The 12767-nt window shown below is 59.7% G+C and overlaps 1 protein-coding gene across 2 annotated transcripts in view; it reads left to right on the top strand.

Annotated features, from left to right (window-relative positions):
- The window catches only part of GNG7 (G protein subunit gamma 7), a 116722-nt gene that overhangs the window by 55687 nt on the left and 48268 nt on the right, over nt 1-12767 (top strand). The window lies entirely within an intron of this gene.

Genomic DNA, 12767 nt, shown 5'->3' with positions numbered 1-12767 from the left:
CTCAGCTCTGTGCACGGCACCTCTGTCTTCGGAATCGAGGGCGGTGTGCAGCTCGCCGACCCTCCCAGAGCCATGCGGATCGCGAGGCAGGACGCCCCCCCAGGCCCCGCCCTGTCACCCTCGCAGGCTCCCTGGACCCTCGACCCCTCGACCCCTCAGCTGCACGGTGTCCAGGGTCTGGGCCCCAGCCTCGATTTGGTCGCTCCCTGCCTGCCCTACGTTTCTGGTGCTTCCTTGTCTTGCCCTTGACCCCTCCCGGTTGTTAGACATCAAGCTGGCTATAAAAGGCAATTCTGATCTAAGAAAAAGGAGGACACGGGTGGCCTGCTGCCCGGGCCGAGATCGGCTTCTGCTTCTGCCTCGCAGCCGGGCGTCTGGGATTAATTTGGATTCCCAGAATACCATCGGGGGAGGCAGCACATGCTGTTAGGATTGCGTAGCGGCTCCTGCTCTGCTGCCCCAGGCCCAGCCCAGGGTGTCCCCGCGCCCGCCCGCCCACCCGCTGCAGAGCTGGCTCAGGGGGGCCGGCGCAGACTTCTTTTCTGCCAGCAGCTGCTCCCCGTGCAGGGGGGAGGCAGCGTCTGCTTGCGGAGGGGGCAGGGGGCAGGTGGAGGGAAGCCAGGGCACATCCTGTCTCTGGGCCCGGCAGGCTTCCCTCCCCGGCAGGCAGGTCTCCCCAGTGCTCCCTGCAGCTCCTGGAGGGAGCTGGGGCCATCTGGGGCTCACACGGCCCCTTCTCTTCCCCGGCAGATTCCTGCCCAGGCCGTGCTGCAGGCAGGTGTCTCTGCTGCCCAGCAGTAGGGACAGGGCCAGGAAACCGCCCCCGTCCCTGCCCCCGGGGAGCTGGCCGCGCGCAGGTGCGCACGCATATCTGCAGCTGGTGAGAGCCGTGGCACGACCCGCTCGCCTCGCCTCACACTGTCACACGTGTAGCCACAGTTGCTTTTAAGAGCACGGACGGGTCCCGGGACCAGAACGTTTCCGCATCACTGGAATTACGGTTCCAGGAGCGCTTTGTCTCGTCTCCCTTTGAGGCCGGTGCTGCTGCGCTTCTCGGTTCATAGGTGAGGAGCCAGGGAGTCCGTCCAGATTCAGCTTGCCCGCATCCCGCGGCCCGGGAGCCACAGAGCTGGGCCTCAGCGACCTGACCCACTGCCCCCTTAGCTGCTGGGAGAGCACTCCTCTAGTTAACGTCCTTTAAAAGATTAAAGTTAAGGGCGCCTGGGTGGCTCGGTGGGTGAAGCATCTGACTTCGGCTCAGGTCACGATCTCACAGTTTGTGAGTTCGAGCCCCACGTCGGGCTGTGTGCTGACAGCCGGGAACCTGGAGCCTGTTTCGGATTCGGTCTCCCCCGCTCTCTGCCCCTCCCCCGCTTGTCTGTCTGTCTGTCTCTCTCTTTCAAAAATAAATAAACATTAGCAAATTTTCTTTTTAAATTAGGTAAGGCAGACCCCTCTGCCGTGGTGGGGGGACGGTCGCTCGATGAATCCAATGCCACCAGCTGGCCCTCCACCCAGTGTTGGGACGGTCTGCTCTGTCTTCACCCGCACACGGAAGCAGATGGCTGGCGTGTAGGGCCGTGTTGTTAAGAGTAGTAAGAGCCGGAATAGCTCTCACACCCTGCAAGGCTTTCACCTCGAGGGCATCTGGAGCGGGCCGGAGAGGGGACCTGCGCTCCCCACTGCCCGTCGGCTCTGGGCGCCGACCCTGGCCCTGCAGTCCCAGAACTGTGGGTGGGAGTCAGACCCGCTCCGTGTACGAAACTTGTCTCATGTTCTATTTTTAACCCAGCTCCCAATTGCTGATTCTGTGACACACGTGTTACCGATGGGACTCCTCTCAGCTCCCCCAGGACACGATGGGCTGCCCCTGGGGGCAGCCACCTGAGTTTCTGCAAATCGGATCCAGTCCTAAATGCATCAGGAACGCCCCTTAAGGGGTGAGCCCAACCCGAAGGCTCAGAGGGCGCCGGCCTTGGGGGGCCTGGAACCCCAGGGAGCAGGTGCTGTGTTCAGCTCCTGTCCCTCTGGTTCTTCTGTCCCTCTGGTTCTTGCCTGCGTTTTCCTCTGGAGGCTTCACATGGACCTTTGTCAAGGGGAACACAGAGAAATAGGGTGCGGTGTTACTGCTCGATGGAGTGTTAGCTTGACTTCGTGGCGGGCGCCTCCGACCTGCCCGGGGCCGCTCCAGGAGATGCAGTGTTTGCTCCCTGGGATGAAACAAAGGACAGTTGTTTGCTCAGGCGTCAGGAGTTCCAGTCTCACCCAGGCGACACGGGGCCGTGTCTGGGGACATCTGTGGTTGTCACAACCGGGGGTGCTCTTGGCATCGAGGATGTGGGGCCAGGGATGCCACTCCGCCCCACAGGGAATGAACTGGCACCAAATGTCCACAGTGCCCAGGGGAAAACCGCGTTCTAGAAAGTTCCTACCCCACCAGGCCTTACCTCCACCCGACCCTGGGGGTCCTTGCCTCCCAGATCCTTCGGGCAGGGAGCTTCTTGTGGTTTGGAGCCCCCAGGAGCTCCCTCCATTGGTGACAGACCCTTCATACCGAGATTTGCATGTTGCCTTCTGTGACGTGCTGTAGGCCTCACCCAGTTTAAATGATTACTTCACAGCCTTAGATAGATGCCACAACCCCCCCAACTTCCGCAACCTCCCCCAACTTCGGGGACCCCAGGGAGGCGGTTGCCTCGGGGGCCATCCGCTCAGCTCCCCGCTTCTGCATTCTGGGGGCTGGCAGGGCCGTGCTTTTGTCCGCTGGAAACCCTTGAGATGCTGTCAGGAACCAGCCACTGGTTTATTTGGATTAATCACGGAAGGGGTGGACCAGCACGGTATTTGTTTTGGTGAAATCGAAACCTCAGATCTCAGCGTGAACGTTCACGAGGACAGACATTCCCCAGGTCAGTGAGGGAAAGCGCAGTGCTCCCCGGGGTCAGCCCGGGACAGCAGGCAGGCCGGCGGCCGTCCAGCAGAGCCCCACGTGGTGTTTGTGCAGCAGGACCGAGCCCGGGAGGCACGCTCCGCCCCACTGCTCGCCCAGCCAGCGGCCGCCCCCCTCCCTGCAGCCCCTTCCTCACCGGCACCCAGTGGAAACTACGCTGGAAACCCGGCTTCCCATTTTTGGAGGCGCTTCTAGAAACTAGACGTCTTTCCAGCTTGAAGGGAGGTGACCTTTTCGTTCAGCTTCTAATTTCTTCCCCTTCAGCTTCAAGGAAGTTAAGGCAGAAGTGATACTGACTCGGTGTGGGGCCGTGCATTCTCCGCCTTGCTTCTCTTTCTCATGAACCCTTCCAGACTTCCTTTCTTCGGGAGCTCGTCAGAGAGCGTGGAGCCCGCACGGGGTGAGGGCCCATCGTGCATCAGGATGCCCCCAGTTCACGTGGCCCTCGTAAGAACTCAGTTTACACATCTGGAGGCTGCTCGCTATCTGGGGGAAAGTGAAGTCCCGCAATCAAAAAGCCGAGAAGAAAAGATCTTCCTTACCGGGGACCCGCGAAGGGTTCAGGGCCCGGGGATGCTGGCTGGCTGTGCAGCTGCACCTGACGCGAAAGAGGAGAGAGACGGTGTCCACCGGGGACGTGACTGGACCCGCACGGAGAGTGCGTGCGGGGTGGACGACGGCCCGTCCAGGCTCACGCTGACCGCTGGCCGCACGTTGTTATCACGAGCCTTGGGCTGGTTTCCTGGCTCTCCTGCGTCTCAGTTTCCTCGTTTACGCAAAGGAATGCCGGGCGTGTTTGTGCCGTGGAGAAAGACCCACCTACTGCCCAGAGCTGTCGTGTGCGTTAAATTGGGGGAATTCACGGAAAAGTTAAGTAGAAGGCCCAGCGAGGGTCTGTGCTAAAGACGGGCCGGTCTTCCCACTGTCCTCACCGCTGCCATGTCACCCCGGAGACTTGCTCGCAGACTTTTCCCAGACACGCAGCCCCGCGCAGGGGTGGGTGTGTCACGATACCCAGTGCATGGCACACACATCGTCCTGAGCTTTACCTGCTGGCCCTGGGCGGCCTGGGCTGAGAGCGTCTTCCTTCCCAGAGGCTTGGCTTCTGCTGGGTTCCCCAGAAGTGTGGGGCCACATTTTATGTTGACTTCTTAGCTCTGGGTTCTAAGCCACTTAGGGTGAGAACAGGGCTATGGCTACCAGGCCTCGGAGGAGCCCCGCAGGCCCAGACGGAGGCAGACCCCGAGGTGTCCCCATGCCTCTGCACAGCCGGCTAGGTTTCCGCCCAAGTCTCCCTTTCTCCGAGGAGGAAACCCTAAGCGAGTCCTGGCCTTTTAAACAGGACATGTAGCTTCTTCTTATTGTAACTCAGCCACCGCCAAGCACACAGCTCAGCATCAGGCTCACTCACGCTGTTGTGTAACCAGCCCCACCATCCGTCTCCAGAACTTTCCATCTCCCCGAACCGAGACTCTGTCCCCATGAAGCACGGACACCCCCCCCCCCCGGCTCCCACCACCCACTCTCTGACTCGGCGGACGGGACTCCCCTGGGGACCCCCTGTGCGTGGGGTCACGCGGGACGTGTCCTTCTGTGTCTGGCTCCCGTCACTGCACACAGTGACCTCCGGGTCCGTCCACGCGGTGGCAGGTGGCAGGACGTCCTTCCTTCCTGAGGCTGGGTCACATTCCGGCGTGTGGACGGACCACACTGTGTTCACCCTTCATTTGTCAGTGGACACTCAGGTGGTTTCCCTGCTGTGGCCATTGTGGACGATGCTGCTGGTGTGCAACCACGGGTGTGCAAGTGTACGTTCAAGTCCCTGCTTTCCGACCTTTTAGGCTTATACCCAGAAGTGGAATTTCTGGATCCTATGGTAATTTTATATTTAATCTTCTTGAGGAAGCTTCACAGTGTTTTCCACGGCGGCTGCACCGTTTTCTGTTCCCACCAGCCGGGCACGAGGTTCCGGTTTCTCCACATCGTCACCAACCCGGCTATTTCTATTGCTGCTTTTTTGTTTTTATCATAACCATCCTACGGGGTGTGAGGTGCTATCTGACTGTGGCTTTGACTTAATTCTCTAATGGTTAATGACCAGTGATGTTGACCATCCTTCCCTGTGCTTCCTGGCCATTTGTAGGTCTTCTTTGGAGAAATGTCTATCAGGGTGCTCATTTTCAGTCAGGTTTTTGCTTTTTTTTTTTTTAATGTTTGTTTGTTTATTTATTTAGAGAGCACTCATATGCACGAGTGGGTGAGGGGCAGAGAGAGGGGGAGCATGTCCCAAGCATGCTCCACGCTGTCAGCACAGAGCCTGATGGGGGGCTCGATCCCACGAACCACGAGATCATGACCTGAGCTGAGATCAAGAGTCAGACACTTGGGGCGCCCGGGTGGCTCAGTCGGTGGAGCACGTGACTCTTGATCTTGGGGTAGTGAGTTCGGGCACATTGGGTGTAGAGATTACTTAAAAGTAAAACCTTTAAAAAAAAAGAGTTGGAGTTCTTTATATATTCTGCATATTACTCCTTACTGCTTGTATGATTTGCAGATAATTTCTTTCATTCTGTGGGTTGCCTCTCACTGCACTGAGAACGTCCTCTGATGCACACGCTTTTAATTTTAATGAAGTCCAATTTATTTTTTGATGCCTGTGTTTTTGGTGTCACGTCCAAGAAGTTTGTACTCTTCGTGTACCAGAGGACACTTTTATTCTGGTTTTCCTCCTCAGAGTCGATCACTCCAATCTAATAATGTGAGAAAAGCATCAGACAAACCCTACTTGAGCGACTTCCCACAAAATCCCTGGCCAGTCCTCCTCAAAGCTGTCCAGGCCGTGAAAAACAAGGAAAATCTGAGAAACTGTCTCAGCCCTGCGGGACTGTATTCTCTGGGTTTTCCAGAGAAACAGAACCAATACGATATAGAGATAAAGAGGATTTCTATAAGGAACTGGCCCGTGTGGCCAGGGAGGCAGAGAAGGTCCAGGAACTGCAGTCGGCCAGCTGGAGACCCAGCAGGGCTGACGGAGCGAGCCCTCGGCTGAGCTCAGGTCCGAAATGCAGAGCAGGGCCGATGTCCCAGCTGGACAGCCAGGCGGAGAGCGCATCCTCACGGGGGAGGGCAGCCCGCGATGCTCGGGCCACGGACTCAGAGGGCACCCTCACCCCCACACCACGCACCGGGCACGCCCTGGCCACCCTGGTGGACACATAAAACGAACCGTCGCCACACGTGCATGCGGAGTGCAGTCCTGTGTGGGGTCCTATGGGAGAAAAGGACATTGGGGAAATATTAAGGAAATCTGATTCAGTTAGTAATAACGTGTCAGTGTTGGCTCGCTCACGGGACAAATGTACTCACGCCAGAAGTCAGTAACAGGAGAAGCGAGGTGTGGAGATGTCCAATCCTCACGGTTTTTCCGTAGAGCCTAAAATGATTATAAAAACTAAAACTTATTTTGTTCTAACCAATAACTGACAGAGGGACTGAAGAGACGGCACCGAGCGAACACAGCACACGGCCTCACTGGCTTCTGCTTTGAGCCAACAAGCCGTAAAAAGAGCCTTTTGCCGATCAGGGACCATTGCTCACAGCCTGGGGCGTAGGCGATGATGCCTCCAGCCCCCAGGAAAGAAAGCAGGGCAGAGTGGAGGCGGGGAGGCATGCTGGCACGCAGCATGGGCACGTAGGGGGTTCCTCACAGATCGGTAGGAAATGGCTAGGAGGGTGCATTCTTTGCAACTTCTGCATCAGCGGTTCCCACAAGCTGCCTGCGCGCAGAGCCCTTGTGTGTGCGTCGGGCATGCCGCACCAGGCTGTTCCCGTGTCCTCGGAGAGACGAGGGTTGCTAGGTTACCGAGAGCATCAGGAATCCAAGGAGCGATGTGCTTATCATTGCGTTCAATTTTGAAAACGTAAAGTAGGTATTGACATTTAGAAAGGATAAGAAAAGTATCGAAATGTGGCTCGTAAGCCCCGGGCTTTGCTTGAACTTCTCCCGATTCTGTGGCGTCTGTGTCTGGAGGGGTGGGTGGACGGAAGGGCGGACGGACGGGCGCAGACAGACGGGACGGGTGGACGGACACCCAGCATATTTTCAGGGTCCGTCCGCCCTGCAGCGTGTGTGTGGTGACGTTTTCAGTGACAAACGCTGTATAGCCGTGTGCACAGGGCCCAGGGGCTGCCGGGCTCCCAGGACGCAGGACTCAGAGTGCTATAACCAGGCCGACCCTGAGGTTGGGGTTCCCACGGTGGGTTCCCACGAACCCGAGGACGGGTACGTCAGCAGACAGTCTGGAGCGAAGGTCAGAGCAGGGTGGAGGAGAGCAGCCCCGGACGGGACAACATTCCCACAGGGCTGGCGTCCAGCTGCCGTCTGTCCTCACCCTGCTCCCGGTGGAGGAACAGGCCCTTTGACCGCCCTGCTGGGCCCGGGGGCAGCTACTGACTTAAAAAACAACAACAAAAAGCCCAGCGAAAGACAACAACTCACGACGTGTTTTATGAGGTCTGTTCGCTCCCTGTCGCTGTGCAGAGAGCCCGCCTGGGACTGTCTCCCTGTGGCTTGTAAGTCTGACGCCCTTCTAGCTGATCGGGATGGGTGGCCGTTCAGCTCAGCCACCCGCCGGCCCCTCCCACCCCCCGTGCCAAGCCCAGGAAAAGGCAGGTGGCTGCAGACACCTGCTTGGTCTCCGGGCAGCCTGTCAGCGCCGTGCCCGTGCGGATGGTGCTGTGTGCACGTGGTTCTCCGGCTTCCTCTCCCGTCTGGACTCCTTCTGTTTCACCTCCTTGCCTAGCCTCCCGCTCGGGATGTCCGGCGTGACGCTGAGCGTCGGGCTCTCGTCGTGGGCGTGGGCATGAGTGTGGCTTTCGTGGAGGCCCCCCAACCCCGATCAGGTTGAGGAAGTTCCCTCTGTTGTGTTCGGTGAGTGTTTCTACGACAGAGGAGTGTCGAGATTGGTCAAGTCTTCCTCTGCGTCTGGAGACGGGATTGCATGGACTTCGTCCTTCGTGCCGACGCGGGTGTCAGACCAACCGTGGGCTTCGTGGGTGGGACCCCCTGAAGGTGCTGCTGGCCGAGGACCACAGACGGGTGGTCAGGGTGGCGAGGAGGGTGGGGGTGAGGAGGAGGGGCGCTGCCTGGGCAGCGGGAGGGGGTCCTGACCGTACGCGAGCCTGCGCCCCTGCTCCCGGTGCCCAGAAAGACACACACTTGTGTGCACGCGAATTGTGCGTGTGTGAAACCGGGGTCGCCCGAACAAGCTCTGTGGATCACATCAATGTCAGTTTCCTGGTCGTAACAAACGGAGCGTTTGTCCGGTGATGACGTCAGCCGTGTGCAAGGCGCTGCTGTTGGGGGAAGCTAGGGCAGAGTTGCACTATACGTTTTCCTGCAGTCATGCTTGGGAATACGTAGTGATTCCGAAAGTAGAAATAAAATTTAATGTTTGTTTACTTTTGAGAGAGAGAGTGTGTGTGAGCGGATGAGGGGCAGAGAGAGGGAGACACAGAACCCGAAGCAGGCCCCAGGCTCCGAGCTGTCGGCACAGAGCCTGACACGGGACTCAAACTCACAGACTCTGAGCTGAAGTTGGACGCTCAACCGACTGAGCCCCTCAGACGCCTCTAAATTTTTTTTTTTTCAAAGCTAGAACTTAAAAGCAAGGACATCAGAAAGCTGAACAGAAGAGTCTGGCCATCCTGTGCTGTCTTGTCTGAGCAGACTGCGGGGTGGGCCCTGGGCCAGGCACAGGGTGCTGTGGACACGAGGGGCAGAGCCCCGTCCCTCCTTTCTCTGGCCCCTGCAGAACTGGAGAGCCTCAGGCCGATGACCCTGCACTATTTCCAGTCACTTCCCAGCAGGCGGGAGACTGCTTCGTAGCTGGAGGCCTAAAGAGCCATCCGCCACCCCCACTAAGCAATGCAAGTCCAGAAAGTGAGAATGTGGGTGGGCTCGTGGGTCAATGCGTCCCTCCCACTAAACACCCTTCTCCTTTTAAGAGCCTCCTGACCCTCCCCTAGCGAAATCAGGACCCCCGTTCATGCATTGGTGACTTCTCGCACTGGCGAAACGAGGTTTCTGATTCTGGTTTGCGGGATCACACGCTTCTCCCCAGGCCTGTGAGCTTCGCGGGGAGGGGCGGGCCTATTCCCGAGACCCCGTGCGTGCCGGAGCACTGCTGATGTGTCGTGGATGAGGCCCTGCCAGCGTCCTTTCACCAGGTGACTGGCCGTCCCTGACCTCTGTGGTCTCTTGCATCGGCGTGCAGGAAAGCAAAGGCTTGTGAGGACCCGAATCCTGGTTCCCCGAAGCAGGGCGTGGCCGGACCTCCCTATCCGGGCAGATGCCTTGGCTCCACTCTGAGCCTCCCAGCCCAGATGTCCTGGCTGTTGCTACTTGAGGCTTAAGGCAGGGTGCCCCCCCACCCCACCTCTGCACTGCTGATACGGAGCCAGGCCATTCTCTCCTGGGCATCCTGGGGGCTGGGGGTAGGGCTGAGCAGCGTCCCAGACCCTCACCCCTCAATGCCAGGAGCCCCCAAGTCATGGCAACCACAGACGTCCCCAGACATCACTTAGTGTCCTCTGGGGGGAGGAAGGAATTGCCCCCAGTTGAGAATCACCGACCCGTGGTGGGGAAATCCTCCCTGTGGACAATCTCTTGCTTACAAGTTTGTATATCTTGAGAGAGAGAGAGAGAGCCAGAGAGCGAGAGAGAGAGCACACACGAGGGCAGGGCAGACTGAGAGGGAGAGAGAGAATCCCACGCAGGCTGCATGCTGACAGCAGAAGGCCTGATTCGGGGCCCAAACTCATGCACCGTGAGATCATGACCTGAGCTGAAACTGAGTCGGACACTTAACTGACTGAGCCACCCAGGCGCCCCTGGACGCCTCGTTTAAGGGAAAACGGGTTGGAGCGGGGTAGGGTCCGAAGGATACAGGTGCTGCGCCGTGAGAGGAGGAAGATGTGGAGGACGCGGCCGCACGAAGGCCAGAGGCTGCCGGGACCTGCCGGCAGACGTGCCTGACAAGTGCCAGAAGCCTTCATGTGCCACCACGTCCAGTGTCGTCGAGAGCGGCGGCCCGCCCTGGAGTCCACTCATCCGGTGGAGTCCTGAGCTGAACCGGTAGCGGCCGGCCTTGTCTGGTCCCGGCACGAGCGCTCTGGTGAGAGGCGCCTGAGTCTCTCCTTCTGCCAAACGCTGGTGAGCAGACGGCGAGACCCACTGCTTCCGTAAGCTCGCGATCGCGGGCACGTGTTGGGGGACCCTTACGCGGATGTCAGAGAGGCGCGGGTGTCTCGCTCTCCAGCTGTGGACGTGGCTTGAGGGGCCGCCACGTGAAGTGAAGTAAATCTCACGGAGACCCTCGGCGCCCTTGTCTGGGCACGGGCCCCGTTCCCCGCGTGCTCATCGCCTTCGGGTGTCACTGCCTCCAGGTGCTCTGGTCGGGCACGCGTGCGCCCGGGTCTGTGACTGCTTGTCGCTGCTCTGTCTCGTGTCTCCCCTCTGTATCTTCCATGTACGTACGCACCATCCGGGCACCTGTCCGTCCGCCTCCTGCTGGAAAAGCTGCCCACCGTTCGCACTGAGTTCCTGATTCCGGGCCAGCCCCTCCCCGTTCTCGCTGCCTTCCCCGCTCAGGTTTGCAAATAGCTTCCCCTGTGACAGAAACGTGTCTGGCTGTCCCCGACACGTCTACTCGTTTCATTTCACCGATGACACCGCCTCAGGATCACGCCAGCTGCCTCCTGCCCTCCGCCTCTGCCCCCTTCACTGCTGGGGGTGGCGGGCGGAGGGGGGACCCCGTCCTGGCCCCGTGCCAGTATTCAAAGATGGGGGCTGTTGCCCGGACGTTTCTTCCTCACTCAGTGAGCAGAGTTGCAGAAGGAGGCAAGGGGGCCGTTGGGGGTGGCTGCTGGCCTGGGGTCAGCTGTAAGGTTCGAGGCTGTGGAAGGTGGGGTCACTGGGAGGAGGGGCGAGATGTGACCAGCTTCCCTCCCACGTGACTCTGCAGCAAGAGTCCCCGTCCTTATCTGGGGGGTGGGATCTGCACCTCTGAGCTCTCAGGGAGGAAAGTGCAGCAAACAGCTCCCCTGAGACCAGCCAGCCGGATTGTGTCAGCAGCCTGCCCGTCCCCGACTCCCAAGTCTCTATGACCTCGCTTCCCTCGGAGCCCAGAGCCCGGGCAGAGAGCCCAGAGGCACCCCTCCCATGATGTGTTTCGTCCTGACAGCGACCCTCTCGGTGCGGTGAGGAGTGGCCGTCACCTAGCCCCCAGGGGACACTGGGCCACACCTGGGGACATCTGTGGTGGGGACATGGGGAGTCCTGGCATTGACGCTGGGGCTAAGGATGGCTGCTCAGCCCCCATGGTGCCTGGGATGCCCCCAGAGAACGCCCCGGCCCCACGTTTGGAGGCTCCAGGTGGGAGCCCCTCTGGAGAACGGGGATGAGTGGAGGACAGCACCTGGCGAGCGGGGTGACGGGAAGTGGGGCTCGCAGGATGGCCCAGGGGGACTCGGGAAGGAGGCTTGGGTGGAATGTCTCGGAGAACTGGGATTCAGGAGTGTTCTTGGCGATCTCGGGAGGGGCCGCGTGTGTGCGTGTGTGTGCACACAGATGCGTGTGGCTTCGACTGTCCTATCCATCACCCCCCGCCCCGAACTGTCACCTGTCTGTCATCTGTGTGTGAATCTATAACCACCTATAGACACACCCTCTTTCCCCGTCACCCTGCCTGCCACCGATCCACTTACCTCTCTGCGCACGCTTCCGTTTGCAAGTGATCTGCGGGCTAAACATCTCCCGCGCGAGAACAGGGGCAGTGCGGCACGCTGACGCGGCACCGGGACCCCCACTGGCCCGCGGGCGTGCTCCCAGAGCTGGCTGCTGCTGCTTGCTCCCGGCCCAGGGCCCGGCAGGATCCCATGCTGCACACACTCCTCTCCTCGGCCCAGTTCTTGTCTGTTACTTGTCTAGAGCCCGAGAGCCTTGTGGAATGTCCCACCTTCTGGACTCGGTGTCCTCCCCGTGGCACAGGGGGGACGGTCCCCTGGAGAGGAGAGCTGACAGCCGCGGGAGCAGGGATGGAATCAGAAAGCCTCGCCCAACCGTGACGGAAAGGACCGCGTGAGGCAAAGCTCGCACCTGCCGTGTCAGCATCCTGGGGCCACCGTGGCAGAGTCACCAGCCACGGGGCGGCCTAAAACCGCACGGACCTATTCTCCCTTGGCTCCGCAGGCCAGCCGTCTGAGATCGAGGCGGGGCTGGGCCGGGCTCCCTCCCGAGGCTCCAGCAGAGGGTCTGGCCCTTGGCTAGTGAGAGCATCACTCTAACCTCGGTCCCCGTGCTCCCGCGGCCTCTGCTGTTTGTCTCTGTGTCCAGATTCGTCTCTCCTAGTGAGGACGCCATCATCTTGGATTAGGGCCACCCTACTTCAGAACGGCCTCTTGTTCACTTGATTGCACCTGCAATGACCCTGTTTCCATGTGAGGTCACATCACAGGTGTGGGGGGGTTAGGACTTGAACGTATCTTTTTGGGGAGCACGATTCAACCCACAGAGGATCCTGACAGCATCAGGGGAGCATCTTGGGGACACAAGGCATTTTTGCCCGAAAGATGACCTACCTGTCAGCTCCAAGAGGGAACAGCCCTGTGCGGACAGGCAGTGTCCTCCCCCTCGGGGGCGTCCCGCAGCCGGGGGCACGTGGCACAGCCGTGACTCGCCCGCCAAGAACGGCTCACCGAACGCGCTCCGGCTTTCAGACCTGGTTCGCCCACAGGAAGCGGACAGTGCTGGGGGAGC

Source organism: Panthera leo, chromosome A2 (genome assembly GCF_018350215.1).
Source record: "Panthera leo isolate Ple1 chromosome A2, P.leo_Ple1_pat1.1, whole genome shotgun sequence".
NCBI lineage: Eukaryota > Metazoa > Chordata > Mammalia > Carnivora > Felidae > Panthera > Panthera leo.
Note: the sequence above shows the minus strand (reverse complement) of the source record. Positions and strands in the feature narration are given on the sequence as shown.